Source organism: Triturus cristatus, chromosome 5_2 (assembly GCF_964204655.1).
Source record: "Triturus cristatus chromosome 5_2, aTriCri1.1, whole genome shotgun sequence".
In the NCBI taxonomy this organism is placed as follows: Eukaryota; Metazoa; Chordata; class Amphibia; order Caudata; family Salamandridae; genus Triturus; species Triturus cristatus.
The window spans coordinates 9,653,072-9,669,753 of NC_140588.1; the positions used below are offsets into that span (position 1 = coordinate 9,653,072).

The 16,682-nt window shown below is 50.5% G+C and overlaps 1 protein-coding gene across 1 annotated transcript in view; it reads left to right on the top strand.

Moving 5' to 3' along the window:
- DNAH5 (dynein axonemal heavy chain 5) overlaps window positions 1-16,682 on the top strand; it is a 5,853,083-nt gene that overhangs the window by 3,484,065 nt on the left and 2,352,336 nt on the right. The gene's annotated exons all lie outside the window — the stretch shown is intronic.

The window sequence follows — 16,682 nt, forward strand, 5'->3', positions numbered from 1 at the left end:
GCACTCGCCTGTTTGGTGAGAAGGCGGACAGTGCGCTGAACCGCTTTAAGGACTCCCGGGCTACGGCCAAGTCCCTGGGCCTCTCGGCTCCGCGGGCGCACACCTCCGCTTTTCGCCCCTTTCGTGGCCAAGGAAGGGGCGCCTCCTCACGTCCGCAAAGCCACCAGCCGCAGAACCAACCTGCGCGCGGTCGCGGACGTGGCTTCCGCCGTGGCGGAAATGGAGGCCGACGTGGTCAGCCCACTTCCACCCCGGCAGCATCCGCCTCAAAGCCCTCCTAGTCCGAGCTTTCAGGCCCATACCACGCCAGTGGGCGGCAGAGTTCGCCATCACCTGCTCCGCTGGCGGTCCATAACATCGGACAGGTGGGTGCTGCAGATCGTCCGAAGGGGCTACTCCCTCCCCTTCGAGACGACCCCTCCAGCCATGCCACCGCAGCACCACCGTATCTCGGGGGATCATTTTGATCTTCCCCGCGAGGAAGTTTCGGCTCTCTTGGCCAAGGGGGCCGTCGAGCGCGTTCCGAGTCCAGAAGTAGGTCGTGGTTGTTATTCCCACTACTTTCTGGTTCCCAAGAAGGGCAAGGGGGGCCTGCGCCCTATCTTGGACCTCCGGAACGTCAATGCCTTCCTCCGAAAGGAAAGGTTCAAGATGCTAACGTTGGCTCAGGTTTTAGCTGCCCTAGACCCTGGAGACTGGATGGTAGCGTTGGACTTGCAGGACGCATATTTCCATATCCCCGTCCTGCCGGCCCACCGGCGTTACCTGCGGTTCACGGTGGGCCAAGAGCACTTTCAGTTTACCGTGCTCCCCTTCGGCCTCACCAGTGCCCCTCGGGTGTTCACGAAAGTGTTGGCGGTGGTCGCAGCTCATCTGCGCAGATCAGGGGTCCCAGTCTTCCCCTATCTCGACGACTGGTTGTTGAAGGCGGGCTCGCCCCGGGCAGTCGTCTCCCACCTCCAGACTACGGCGGATCTCCTGCATTTGCTGGGGTTTTCCATCAACGTGCCGAAGTCACACTTGAGTCCCTCTCAGAAGCTCCTCTTCATCGGAGCGGTTCTCGATTCGGCGCAGTTCCGGGTCCATCCACCGGCACAGCGGGTCCGGGATATACAGGCCCTGATTCCCATCTTTCGGCCTCTATCCCGGGTTTCGGTCAGGCTAGTGTTGCGGCTTCTGGGGCTGATGGCCTCCTGCATCCTACTAGTGCATCACGCCAGGCGGCGCATGCGGGCTCTGCAGTGGGACCTGAAGTTTCAGTGGGCCCAGCATCACGGCAACCTGTCCGACCATGTCTTGATCTCGGAGGGTACTGCACAGCAGTTGCAGTGGTGGCTCACGGACCGCGAGTGGGTCAAGGGCAAGAGCCTCTCCCTTCCCCAACCGGAGCATGTCGTAGTGACGGATGCGTCCCTCCTGGGATGGGGTGGCCATATGGGAGAGGCGGAGATCAGAGGCCTCTGGTCTCCGGCGGAGTCTCGTCTCCACATCAACCTGTTGGAGTTGAGAGCGATCCGGCTTGCACTGAAAGCCTTCCTTCCCTCTGTCAGGGGAAGTGTCGTGCAGGTGTTCACGGACAACACCACCGCCATGTGGTACTGCAACAAACAGGGCGGGGTGGGGTCGTGGACCCTTTGTCAGGAGGCTCTGCGCCTCTGGACATGGCTGGAACACCAGGGCGTCACCCTGGTGGTTCAACATCTGGCGGGCTCTCTGAACGCCAGAGCAGACGAACTCAGCCGCCGGTGCATGATGGATCACGAATGGCGTCTGAACTCCGAAGTGGCGCAAGGCCTCTTTCAGCAGTGGGGAGAGCCTTGGTTAGATCTATTCGCCACCGAAGAGAACGCGCAATGTCAGCAGTTCTGCGCGTTGGAATTTCCAAGGCGGCACTCGCTCGGCGACGCTTTTCGTCACGAGTGGAGTTGCGGTCTGTTGTACGCCTTTCCGCCTATACCACTTCTGCCCAGAGTGCTGAAGAAGATCAGGCGCGACCGGGCCCAAGTCATCTTGGTGGCTCCGGATTGGGCACGAAGATACTGGTATCCCGAGCTACTCAGTCTGTTGACCGATCCCCCGATACGTCTGCCCCTTCGGGAGGATCTTCTGTCGCAGCAGCAGGGGACGGTCCTCCACCCGAACCTGTCCAGCCTCCACCTCCATGCGTGGAGATTGAGCGGCGGCAGTTGATGCCATTTGACTTGCCTCCTGAAGTCTGTGATATCATTCTGGCAGCCAGGCGTCCCTCCACAAAGACGGTATACGCCTGCCGGTGGAACAAATTTGTGGCATGGTGCACAGCAAAGGCTGTGGATCCCCTTTCCGCCCCTCTTTCTGAGGTTCTCCTCTTCCTTCTTTCTCTGGCCCGGCAGGGCTCTGCCCTGGGCACTCTGAAAGGTTATCTTGCTGCCATCTCCGCCTTCTTGCGGCTTCCTGATCAGCCTTCTCTTTTCAAGTCCCCTGTGGTCACACGTTTTTTCAAAGGCATTACACACACGTTCCCTCCTGTCCCCTTTGTAATGCCTCAGTGGGACTTGAACCTGGTATTGACATTCCTGATGTGCGCTCCCTTCGAGCCTCTTCACAATTGCCCTCTTCGTCTTCTAACTCTAAAGACTGCTTTTCTGGTAGCCATCACCTCGGCTAGACGGGTGAGTGAGCTCCAGGCTTTATCTTCAAAGCCTCCTTTTCTGTCTGTTCATCCGGACAAGGTTGTCCTTCGGCCTCGTCCCTCCTTTCTTCCTAAAGTGGTGACTCCATTTCACCTTGGGCAGTCTGTCACCTTGCCCACCTTCTTTCCGCCTCCGCATCCTTCCAAAGAGGAAGAGAGGCTCCACCGTCTGGACCCAAAACGTGCGCTCTCCTTTTATCTGGACCGCACAAAACAGTTCCGGGTGGACGACCAGCTTTTTGTTGGGTACGTGGGCGCTAAGAAGGGGAAAGCTGTGCACAAAAGAACCATCTCTCGGTGGGTCGTTTTGTGTATAAAAATCTGCTATTCCTTGGCTAAAAAGGACCCTCCTGTTGGGCTGCGCGCCCATTCTACTCGGGCCACGGCGGCTACTACTGCCTTGGGACGGGGAGTCCCTTTGCAGGACATGTGTCAGGCGGCGACGTGGGCTTCGCTACACACGTTTGCCAGGCATTATTGCCTTGACAGCCAAGTCCGGAGGGATGGCTTCTTTGGCCGTTCTGTCCTCCAGGACTTTCTGGTGTGATCTTGGTTCGCAGACCCACCACCGGGGATGGTATTGCTTGGGTATCTATTCTAAGGTGAGGAATCTAACTAACGTGTTTCTTTCAGATGAACAAGTTACTTACCTTCGGTAACGATTTATCTGTAAGAAACATTAGTTAGTTAGATTCCTCACCGACCCTCCCATCCTCCCCGTTCTGCGAACTGACATCTAGGGTTAAGGTTATCCTTTTCAGGCCCCTAGATTTTATTTTTGGCACCAGTGTCGGTCTTTGCATGGCTCTGCGTTCCTGGCGCGGAAGGCTATGTACAAGAACTGACGTCAGCGCGCGAGGGCGGCGTCTAAGTACTCCGACGACGTCATCCCGGCGCACGACGCCGACGACGGACGCGGAGCCGCAGACGACGCCTAGCGACGCGCAAGGGGTATTGCTGACGAAAAATCTTCCGGATCCAGTCTGACGCCTGGGGATATTCTAAGGTGAGGAATCTAACTAACTAATGTTTCTTACAGATACATCGTTACCGAAGGTAAGTAACTTGTTCGTCACCCCAGGCAGTCGTCTCCCACCTTCAAACTACAGTGAACCTCCTGCATTTGCTGGGGTTCTCTATAAACGTGCAGAAGCCACACCTGACTCCTTCTCAGTCACTCCCTTTCATTGGTGAAGTCCTGGACACAGTGCAGTTTCGGGCCTATCCTCCCGGGCAGCGAGTCCAGGATATTGAGGTTATGATTCTGATGTTTTGGCCTCTATCCTGGATTTCATTGAGACTGACTCTGAGGCTCTTGGGCCTCATGGCCTCCTGCATCCTGTTGGTGAAGCATGCCAGATGGCGTATGCGGGCTCTCCAGTGAGACCAGAAGTTACAATGAGCACAGCATCGGGGGAATCTCACTGACATGATTCAGATCTCAGAAGTAACTGCAAGAGATCTGCAGTGATGGTTGACGAACCCGTGATTGGGTCAATGGTAGACCCCTCTCCCTTCTCCAACCAGATCTCACAGTCGTGACAGAGGCGTCACTTCTGGGATGGGGTGTCCATCTGAGAGGGGTGGAGATCAGAGGACACTGGTCTCTGACGGAGTTGGGGCTCCACATACATTTATTGGAGCTTCGAGCGATTAATTTGGCATTGAAAGCATTCCGTCTATCAAGGGGATGCTAGTGCAGGTGTTCACGAACAACACCACCGCCATGTGGTACTGCAAGAAGCAGGGTGGGGTGGGATTATGGACCCTTTGTCGAGAGGCCCTGCGTCTTTGGACATGGCTGGAACAGCAGAGCATAACCCTGGTGGTTCAACACCTGGCAGGTTCCCTGAAAGGCAGGGCAGACTAACTCAGCCGTCAATGCCTAGCGGATCTTGAATGGCCTCTTCAGTCGGAGGTGGCGCAAGGTCTCTTTCAGCAGTGGGGAGATCCTTGGTTAGATTTGTTCATCTTCAAAGAGAACGCATAGTGTCAGCCCTACTGCGGGCTGGAGTTTCCAAGGCAGCTATTGCTTTGCAACACCTTTCGTCGTGAGTGGAGCTCAGGCCTGCTGTACGCCTTTCCTCACATACCACTCCTGCCCAGAGTTCTGAAGATCAGGAGAAACCGGGCCCAAGTCATTTTTGTGGCTCCAGATAGGGGAGCGTTCTCCACCCGAACCTGTCAACTCTGCGCCTCCATGCGTGGATTGATAACTTTTGACCTTCCTCCTGAAGTCTGTAATGTTATTCTGGCAGCCAGGCGGACCGCCACTAAGACGGTATATGCCTGCCATTGGCAGAATTATGTTTTATATTGTACAGAAAGGTCTATTAACCTTCATTCTGCTTCGCTTTCTACTGTACTTATGTTCATTCTAACCCTTGCCCAACAAGGTTCCACTTTGAGAACTCTCAAGGGTTACCTTTCTCCTCTGTATGCTTTTTTGCGGCTGCCAGACCAACCCTCTCTCTTTAAGTCTCCCATTGTACATAGATTTCTGAAAGGGCTGGCTCACCTGTTTCTACTTATGCCCTTTGTCATGCCGCAGTGGGACCTTCATTTGGTCCTCACCCAGGGGCGGCTGGTGACATTTGAAAGTGGGTGAGGCATAAATACTGAAGCTTGCGGCTGCCTATTTGTCCTTACAGTCCCACAGTCGTGGCTCGCGGCGGGGGTGTGGGGGGGGGTGGGGCAAGGGGCTCTTTGCATTGCACGCGGGCATAAATGCATAAAAAGAGCACGTGCTTGTGGTGTCGGGCCCTTCGCACGCCTTCTTTTTCCATAGGCTCGTACCTAAAATGACCGACTTAGTGCTTCGACGCGACTCGTTTAAATGAACTCGCATGGTAATGTATGATGAACCGGAAAAGTGCCTCATAAATATACACTAAAACATAAAGTGCAGTGCACCACCGCACTACTCATTGCCTCTCCCGGGGGGTGTAGGAGCTCCCTCACAGTGTGATGGGCGGGGCTGCTGGCGAAGATGGAATGCGTTGGGTCCGAGAGGTAAAGCTGGGCCTCCCAGACCCTCCTTGGCTATGAATTGTCATACATCTTGTATTCATTCTCCGTCTTTGGCATGATTTTAATACGTAATTTTAAAGTGGTTAATATTCTTAGTATTAATATTTTTCGTGCTTGGTAAAAAAGCTAAGACAAGTGAACCCGGGGTCGTGCCCTCCATATCGCATGGCCCTGTTTTCAGAGGTTTAATCCACATCCTCTCTGCAGGTGTCTGTCCGTGAAAGGCTGCCTGTGTGTGTGCACGGTCTCCTGTTCATGTCCTGCCCGCTCGGTCCCCAGGACACGTATGCCCTCTGTGCTCCCCTTGTTTGCCACGGAGGAGGGGTCACCCTCTGTGACTCGCCCAGACGCGGACATCACTTAGCTTCAAGTACCGGGGGCAAGAACTGGAGGTAATACAAAAAGTTCACTCCTTTTACACAAACATCAGCCTATATTTGGTTGAGTTATTTTCAGCCGTCGCGTCACTGTGTCCGTCCAGCTCTCTCTGGTACTTGAACCTGGCACTTTCTAAGGGCAGGGCCTGTTTACCAAGATTACCAATCTCAACCATATAACAGGTGAAAACAGACTATTGCCAAATATAAACAGAAAAACGCACTGCAGAAACACGATTATTGAAGCGTACACAAACTACACATATACATATTCTCGTTTTTTTTCACCCTCTATAAATATCAACCTTCAGTGAGATATAGTACTTTGACATTAAGTATTCTTTAGTGATGATTGAGATGCACAGTGACACGCGGGGGTGGGGAGAGGGTTAAAATAAATTAAAAAAAATCTTTATCCTACCTGCTGAGGTCCTGAGCACGTCCGTGCTCGCGCGCCGCATCTGGTCCGTTCGTTGGCGCCTACAGCGGTACAGCCACTCTCAGTCTCTCAGCCAATTCTGGCGCTGCCAGCAGCGCCAGGATTGGCTTAGGGCACGGTTACTGCTCGCCCGCCTGCCCATTAGGAGACCGAGGTTTGAGCCTTTGCTCAACCCTCGGTCTCCTAATGGGCATGCGCCAGCCAGTGCACACACTAGTGCGCATGACTGGGCACGGAGCGAAAATTCGCTCACCTTGCTCAATCATGCGCACTTGTGTTGCTGCCTGTTGCCCCTGCCTGGTCCGTCTGACGATCATGTCAGTCAACATGACGCCGGACCGCCCACCGGCGGTCCGACGTCATGCTGGCTAACATGATTGTCAGTTCTCCCTCTGCTTCTTTGAACTTAAGTAAACTGATTCAGTTTACTTAAGTTCAAATATGCCGACGCTGCGGGCGACGCTGCGGGCGGGGGGGGCTACGCCCCAACGCCCTAATGGACGCACCGCTACTGTCCTCACCTATCTGATGTGCTCTCCCTTTGAGCCTTTACACAATTGTCCCCTCCGGCTGTTGACTATCAACACAGCCTTCTTGGTGGCGATTACATCCGTCTGGAGAATGGCTGAGTTTCAGGCACTATCTTGTTCGCCTCCTTATGTCCTTTCCAGACAAAGTGGTGCTCCGCACCCGGGCATCCTTTTCCCAAAGGTTGTGGCCCCTTTCCATCTGGGTCAGTCCATCTCGTTGCCCACCTTCTTTGCTCACCTGCATCCCGCTAAGGAAGAGGAGCGGCTCTACTGACTGGACGCAAAAAGAGTGTTGTTGTTTTACCTTGACCGCACTAAAGAGTTCCGGATGGATGACCAACTCTTTTTTGGGTATGTGGGAGCAAAGAAGGGAAGGGCAGTGCTGAAAAGGACCATTTCTCGCTGGGTCATTCTCTTCATCAAAGTCTGTTATGCCCTGGCAAAGAAGCAGCCCCTTGAGGGATTAAGGGCCCATTCCTCGAGGTGAAAGGCTGAAACTACGTCCCTGGATTGGGGTGTCCCAGGCCAAGTTATCTGCCAGGAAGCAACATGGGCATCATTGCACACATTTGCAAAGTACTATTGCCTGGAAGGTCAGGTCCGCAGAGACGGCACTTTGCCCGCTTGGTCCTGAAGAACGTTTTAGTTTAAGATAATCGTCCACAGCCCACTGCCGGGATGGTATGGCTTGTATATCAAATTCAAAGGAAAGGAATCTGCAGCTAGAAGTCTCTATCAGATGAACAAGTTACTTACCTTCGCTAACGCATTAGCTGGTAAGAGACTCTAGCTAGCCGCAGATTCCTTACAGCTCCACCCATGCCTCCCCGCTTTGCAGGCTAATATTGTAGGGCTAGGGTTACTCCCCTTTTCAGGGCCCTAGTTTTGCACATGACTATGTCAGTTACTTGATGGCTCTGCACTTCTGTTGTGGAAAAAACAAAATGTACTGACGTCCACACGCCTGGGTGGCTCCTAAATAGGCACCGCCACATCTTAACTGACTCTAACGATGCCAACAACTTCATGCAGAGCCGAAACAAGCCACCCAACACCGTGCCCAAGGGGCATTGATCAGCAACATTTTCCGGATCCAGCCTGACGCCTGCGGAATTCTAAGGTAAGGAATCTGCAGCTAGATAGAGTCTCTACCAGATAATGCATTACCAAAGGTAAGTAACTTGTTCTTTAAGTCTCTAGTACATAATAGGGAATGAAAGTTTAAAGGCCAGCTGCCCTTCCTGCACTTGCATGTGTGCACTGCTGAGAGCCTGAGGTCAATTTAAAAAGCAGCCCTGTGTTGCAGCACTGCTTTTAAATGTAAATTGTGCCCAAACTCTACTTTGGTGGTAGGGGCACTTAAAAGGAAATAAACTATAATATTGTGACATTTTAGGTGATCCCCAGGGTCTTCCCTAGGTGTCCCAGGAGTTGGAGTGGGTGTGGGGGAGGGGGGGGGGTCATGTCATTATAAGGAAGGCCCTTAAAAAAAGGTTTTATAGGTCCTGGGGATAGAGAAATTGCACCTTTCACCTTCCCCCTTATAGTAAAGTGCCTCCCAAATCGACTTTGGTGCTAGGAGCACTGTGGAGTGAGGATCTACACTAACTTTGCAAATTTAGGACCCATAAAGTCTCCCCTGGGTGTCGTGTGGGTGGGGGGGTCCTGTACCTATAAGCCCAGGCCTTATATAAAATATTTTATGTGCCCTGATGATGGAGAAATTATACATTGCAGTTTCTCCATTGTAAATGTCTAGCCTCATAGGATAACATGGCAATAGTTTATAAATGCATAAAAAATTGCTAGGAATTGAATAAAAATACTGTATAAGGACTTAAGAGAATGGTATTGATAAGTCCAACAATATGCCTTTGTTGAATTTATCCTAAAGTGTGCAGAAAAGATGTTATAAGACTTTCTTGTATTGTGCTCTTCCCTAATTGGTCAGAGTTAACAGGATTAGCCGAGCTGCTTTGATGACGTGATAAGTGGCTCACCCAGGTAGAGGCTATCTGGTAGAGAGAGCTCTGCTACACAAGAATGCCAGAGCACGGGGTAGGGGCTTTAAAGCATGGAGCTTCAAAGGGGGAATAGGACAGGCAGGGAATGCTCGGTCCATCTACCCACCAGCCCCTCTGATCCAGCCAGATGGCAGGCTTAAGGCAGGCATTTGCAGAGGTAGAGGGAGGAGAGCTGTGGAAATGAGTCCTACTGGAGGTTGGTTTAACTAATTGTTGCTCTTCTGCTGAAATTTTAGCCATTCTGAATTTTGGAGGAATAGTGCTTTCTGGGAGAAGATTATGCCACACTTTGGAGGAAGTGGTCATGCTCTGGGGTGTTGCCCTGCACATCATTGGACAGGAGTGCTTTCCTGCGTGACCCCAGAGAACACTAAATAAATATGTGAGAGGTGCAGAGCCTCTCAGATCTGCGGCTTGAAACTTAGAGAAGGATCTGGAACCACAGCCCTGTGGAGGTGCCTTGCATTAAAAGGATTAAAGAGTGGACTACCTGCAAGCTACAGGTTAACAGAACTCACCTGCATCAACTCCACCATAACTCATTTTATTGGTTTTTAAAGGCATACAGATACAAAAACCAGCAACATAGACAAGTCTTACATTTAGCTCATCGAGTGTGATCATAGGTCTGATTGGTATATTCTCAGTGTGAAATTTTAAAGACAGGATCATCTTCCAATTCACTCCCCAGTGTCCCCTCTTCCAGTTAACTCAATAGTCCCAGCCATTTCCTCCCACACGCGGCCGTGCTTGTCGGGACAGCCTCTCGCTTCGTATATGGGTTTTTCTTGTGCTGTGTTCCAGTCTATTTCTCTACGCCATTTAGAGATGCTGGGGGGGGACAGAGTCCTTCCGCGCTGTTGCTATATTGCATTTGGCCATCATATTCACTGTTCAGAGAAAAATTGTATCTACCCGGGTCCCATTCAAGCCTTCCATGATGCCTAGGAGTAGGGCTAGTGGGCAAAGGGTGACCTCCCACCCCCTGGCTTTGCTTAGCTTAGACCCTACTTTATCCCAGTTTAAGGTAATGGGGCCACAGGTCCATACCATGTGGTAGAAATCAGTGGGCAGTACCTGGCACCGTGAGCATATGGGGGCAGCCAGAAACCCGGCTTGGTGTAGATGGGCCAGGGTCAGGTAAGCACAGTGTAGTTAATAGAGCTGAATTAGCCGAAGTCTGGCAGACTTAGTGGTTGTGCGGGGGGCCATCAGGGCATTCCTCCAATCTTCCTCCTCCAGGGGGCCCAGCCAGGTCTCCCAGCGATGTCTGAAGGGGTCTAGGGAGGTCAGGGATTTAATGACTAGGAAGTGGTAGATCTTGTTTTACCCCTCCTTTCCCGAGGTCACCCATCAGGGTTTGGGCTTGCAAGGGACTAAATTCTGGGAACGTGGTGTCCGCAGGTGTGTAGAGGGTGAAGGCATGTTGGAGTTGCAGGTATTTTTAGACCTGGGTGGGGTGCAGTGCATATGAATTCTGTAAGTCTTAGAAGGAGCACATGTGGTTTCCTCTCCATACGTCCTCAAGCTGCGAGATTCCAACCAAGTCCCATTTGCGAAAGCCCTCCAGTGTTCCCACCTCTTCAAGCCAGGTGCCATTCCACAATGGTGTTTGCAGTGTCAGTTTATTGTCCTATTGTGGGAATCGCAGCGCTGAGGGCCAAGCGGCTACAACCACTCTAGTGACTGCGGGGAGTGTGTGGGGAATCGTGGCCCGTAGAGCATGGACTGGATTAGCGAGAATCCGAGGCTCTTCAGCTCAATTCGATATGCCGGGTCGGACCAGCTGCCGGTGAACCAGTCGTGTATCACCAGGATGTGAGTGGCCAGATAAACAAAAAGAGGTTGGTCATGCCCATTCCACCATTGTACGGGATCTTTTGACAGGAGGCGAGGGCCATACGTGGTCCTGTGGTATTCCATAGGAAAGCTGTGGCCATACTGTGTAGTGTTCTGAACCATCTGCAAGAGAGGTGTAGTGGAAGATTCTGGATAATGTATAGGAACCGGGGGAGTACAATCATTTTAAATAAGGCGACGCTACCCATCAGGTTGAAAGGAAGGGATTACCACTGCGGAGGTCAGTTTTCATTCTCCGGAGTAAGGGACTAACGTTGACTGACCAGGTGAGTTCCGCGAGCAGGTCTACCCAAATACCTAGATATTAAAAGGAGAGACACTTCATTGGGATAGTCGCCTGCTAGTCTATGCATTTCCTGGATACCTGTAAGGGGATAAGAGTTGATTTGGCTGGGTTTAGGCTCAAACCGTGCTTCTCCACCACTCCCTCTTGTCTCCTCAGGCTGACATCGCACTGGGGGTCAGGCTTGTTGTTGTAGACACAACCAGGGCCCCAGGATCGTACACGCTACCCCTTGTGGTGAGGGATGGAGGTGAGCCTTCAGGAGCGGAGGTATCCCGGTCACGGGGCGCCAGATGAGTGTTGTGCTTCCGGTCCCCCAGCCTAGGTCAAGTCTTTGGAAGGGGGAGGGGAGGAAGGGGTTTCCTCGGTTCCGCTGTTGGCTCTTATTACTCGGCTTTTGAATGGTTAGGGTGTGGGATTTTGCCAGTGTCTTGGTGTTCAGGAGACTCCCGCGGACTATGGACCTTTACTCCTGTTTAGGGAAGGTGGTTGAGATCAGTCTAACCCTGGGGGCTCAGCGAGCACAGGGCCGTCGCCCATCGGATTTAGGATCTCACTGCAGTTGGGTCCCCGGTCCATGAATTAGACCCTGCTCTTGTTTGTTAGACGTACAAAAGGGGGTGGTGATGGACGGAGCATCAGAACCAATCAAACACTCACACCCAGTGAAGAGATCTGGGTTTGATCCATCACCGTTCTTTAGCCCACTCTGCCACCCCAGTTCAGACATGGTCATATGCAAATCAGTCTGACCCTGCGCCTCATGGGAACAGTCCAGCCCGAACTGCCAAGCCATGCCTTCCCTGGACCGGAAACACGCTTCCTAGGACCGGTTTCTGGCATTACAGCCGTCTTCAGCCAGGCTTGCTTGAATCCAGTGGCAAAGCGAGCAAGGGACTCAACGTCTGAGCATACCCTGCCAACTTATGGCGAACAAAGCGGTACAAAAGGGGGTGGTGATGGACGGAGCATCAGAACCAATCAAACACTCACACCGAGTCAACAGATCTGGGTTTGATCCATCAACCGCTTTGTTTGCTCACTTTGCCACTGGATTCAAGCAAGCCTGGCTGAAGACGGCTGAAATGCCAGAAACCGGTCCTAGGAAGCTTGTTCCTGGTCCAGGGAAGACATGGCTTGGCAGTTCGGGCTGGACTGTTCCCATGAGGCACAGGGTCAGACTGATTTGCATATGGCCATGTCTGAACTGGGGTGGCAGAGTGGGCTAAAGAACGGTGATGGATCAAACCCAGATCTCTTGACTGGGTGTGAGTGTTTGATTGGTTCTGATGCTCCGTCCATTACCACCTCCTTTTGTACCGCTTTGTTCGCCATAAGTTGGCAGGGTATGCTCAGACGTGAGTCTCTTGCTCACTTTGTCACTGGATTCAAGCAAGCCTGGCTGAAGACGGCTGAAATGTCAGAAAACCGGTCCTAGGAAGCTTGTTTCCGGTCCAGGGAAGACATGGCTTGGCAGTTCGGGCTGGACTGTTCCCATGAGGCACAGGGTCAGACTGATTTGCATATGGCCATGTCTGAACTGGGGTGGCAGAGTGGGCTAAAGAACGGTGATGGATCAAACCCAGATCTCTTGACTGGGTGTGAGTGTTTTATTGGTTCTGATGCTCCGTCCATTACCACCCCCTTTTGTACCGCCTTGTTTGTTAGACAGCCATCTCCTCAGTCCCTGGGGTGCACCTCCGGTTGAGGAAACCGCCAGCGATCCACCTCCTCCGCCAGTTGCGGCAGCCCCGGGTACCGCCGCACAGGGTAGGCAGTCAGGCGTTAGTTCTCCTCAGGGCCTGTGTCACTGGGGACCGCCGGCCCCCGGGTCTCGGGCGCAGACACAGTGGGGTCTCCAGCCTGCAGGCCAGGGGCTGTCTTCCTTGTAAACAGCAGCCCCTTCTCTCGTCCCTGGGGTCAGCACCACTGTCCGAGGTGCTGCCCGCTGTCTGATTTCCCCCCACTACGGCATCTTCACTCACCACCAATGTTGCTGGAGAGAACATTACAGACCAGGGCTCTAAAACGATGTCGGCACGACGACGGGAGGCGCGGCTGTTTGACAGATATTGACCAGCACCTCATCGATCTTGCTGCACCCGGGGCGCCAGCTCCTTCGTCTCTCGCCTGGAGCACACCATCTTGTCTTGGTGAGAGGGTCAGCCGCGGGGTGTTCCTTCACACGGCAAGCCACCGGAGCAGTCTGATCCACAGTTGGTGAGCCACGGCTGCTTCGGAGAGTCGGATCTTCTCTGAGTCAATTTCTACCACAGCCCTCAAGCTACCGCTTCCAGGTTGTGTAGCTCAGGTACACCGCCACCATTTTGCCTACGGGCACACGTTCGATCGGTTCGGCGCCACTGCTGTTGATTCTGGAGGATGGTGATTTTGGGCTCCCGGTCCACTGCAGGTATTGTCCACGTACCATGTTGGCCAGTACTGGTGACTCTTCGATGACAAAAGGAGCTCAGGATACGAGCAGATTACGGAGGGATCCGGAGCACTCTCAGAGTGCGACCGCCATCTTGATGCTTGAAGTCACGCCTCCGTTTTGGTGTCATTTAAAGATAAAAATATGTTCTATGTTTATATATTGATGTTGGATTTTTATTGTGTTTTGTGTCTTAATTATTTACTTAATTGGTGTTTTGAAATTCTTTACATACCTGGCTCCTAAGTTAAGCCTGCCTGTTTGCAGCCAAGCTATCCAGGGTTGAGCATGGGAATAATGTATTGAGACCTGTACTGAGCCCTAAACTGTGTTAGTGGCCTTATTGCCATTGGTAGATGCAAACATACCACTACTAATAACCCAGTTTCCAACATACCCCTTCTGACAAACCATGAGAATAAAAGATTTGCTCTGTGAGAACCCCTGTTTAGTTAGCCCTGTTAGGAGAGATAGTATTTTGTTTTTCCAACTGTAATTTTTTACACATTTGCAATTTTATGGCTATAAGCTGGATGGCGGCCTTGTGGGAAAGCTTACACTTAGTATAGTAGACCTGAGTTGGTTATGGTGACAAGCCAATGGCAAAAGCTATAAGCTTGACTGATGTGCAGGAAAATGCTATTCCCGAGGTCCAACGTCTAGCCTCTCTTTTTATGAAACGTTATTACAGAGGCAGTAGGCCTTGCTTATTTTTATGAAAAACATATGGTAAAGCCTATAGCCCACTAACAGTAGATTGTTATCACATTATGTTACAGGCCTCAAAAAGGTATTTGGTTACATGTAGTCTCACAGATTACTAAAGTGGGTGAGGATGTTGGTGTTGGTGTTTGTCATCCACTCTGACAACCCTTGGTAGTAGAATTTCACTCCGATGATTCTTCTTAGGCCCTACACTGTTTTGCCAACTAAAATTTTGGCAAAGACAATAGGCTTTTAAGGGTGGATTGTTATTACACTTTGCTAAAGCCTGTAGTCAGGTATTTTGTTTCATGGAATCTCTCAGATTACTGTAGTAGGCATGGGTTTGGTGTTAGTAAACAAACCACAGGATAACAAATTTGCACTATGGCAATCCTTATTAGGGTCTATTAGTGGGAATTGTATATTGTTTCGATAACTGTTTTTGTACATATTGATAATTTTATCATGGTATACCTGATGGGTGCCTTGTGGGTAGGCTTATTAACCAACAATATCTCTGAGTTGGTTATGGTGACAAGTCAATGATAACGGTTGTAGGCCTGATTGTTTATAAGGAAAGTTATAATAAAGGCAGTACACCTGACCTATTGATTGTGCAAAGCATATGTTAAAGTCCATAAGAATTTAAGGGAAACAGCGTTTACAACGCTGTCTCCACAACGCAATGTCATTACAATGCAGTTGTTACAGCGACCGCATTGTTACAACGCAATACCATTACATCGCAAGTCATTACAACAACTAGCAGTAGGGGGCGCACTGGTATTGGATTTAAAATTCAGCACCTTCCCTGCTGTTGTGCAAACTGAAGTAGGAATAGTAAATAATACTATTCCTAAGTCCAGCGCGCCCCCTACTGCAAGTCGTTGTATTGACCAACGCGCTCGTTGTAACGACCACGTTGTAAGGAACTATATTTGAATTTAAGGTTAGATTATTATTCTGTATTAAAGCCTACTGACAGGTATTTTGCTACAAGGAATCTCTCAGATTACCATAGTAGGCCATGGTTTTGGTGCTGGGGAACCTTTCAAAAACATGTGTATGGAAGATTTGTACTGTCAGATTCCTTGTTAGGCCCTCTTAGGAGAGAGAGAGAGTTTTGCTTTCCCAACTGTAATTTTGTATACTATGTAATTTTATGACTCCGTGCCTCTTGGTTGCCTTGTGGGAATTCTTATGCTCGGTACTGGAGGCATCAGTTGGTTCTGGTGATAAGCCAATAATAACAGCCACAGGCCTGGTTGATTCACTAAAAAAAAATATTCTTGTTGCCATAGATCTGATCTGTTTATCATGAAAAGTTATGGTAAATGCATTAGGCTTGACGTATTGATTGGGAAAAACGTACATTAAAATCAAAAGCCATTTAAGGTGGATTATTATTTCTTTATATTAAAGCCTACTAATAGGTATTTTGTTACATGAAATGTCACAGATTATCTTCGTAGGGAATGTATTTGGTGTTGGTTACTACCTCTGACAAACCGTAGAAGGAGAAAAGTTGACTTTAATGATTCTTGCTAGAATCTCTTCTTAGTTGTCTGCAAGGATCTTGTAATAAAAAAAACAATCAATAAATAATGCATGCATACATCTGTATATAAATATATATCCAAATAGATACAAAAAGGGCCTGTGGGTCTATTCTGCCATTGGTCGGCACGTGTGACATGTACACACTGCTTTCATCCATGGGGTAATGGTTCAGTCCGCATCAATCATTGGCTCTCTTGCTCAGTGAATGCCGACATTTCCTGATCATGTGTGTACATCGATCCGAAAATGAGTGTGATTCAGTGTCAGTGCGGGTTAGCCAATTCTTTGGTTTTTAATTTTCTCCTTCTATAGTTCCCCTTTTATTTCTGCGCTTTCCTGATTTTACAGTTCTGCAGGTCTGTTGTTTGCCACTCATTTCAACTGCAGCGCCCTGCATGCCACGTAGCCTCTTCTTTCAAACCAGAAAACCATTATGTAATGCTGTTTTCCATAGTATCTTGTTGCTTTACCATTCGAATACTGCATGGGGAGATGGGCCTTTGAGTAAACGGCACAGAAGTGTAAATATTGTACGGTGCCCCACCAGGGTACACACAATAGATATTGCATATGACTGCGATTGAGGCTCTATTATTGTTCAAGTTGCTTCATAAGACGGTGTAGAAGAGGACGCAGCCTAGCAGTTCAGGCTGAAATGTTCTTATTGGAGCAGGACCAAGACTGCTTTGCATATGATTGGTCCATGTCTGAAGCGGCACAATTGGCAAAATATTGGTGAACTGACATGTTGCCCAGAGTAATTAACAGG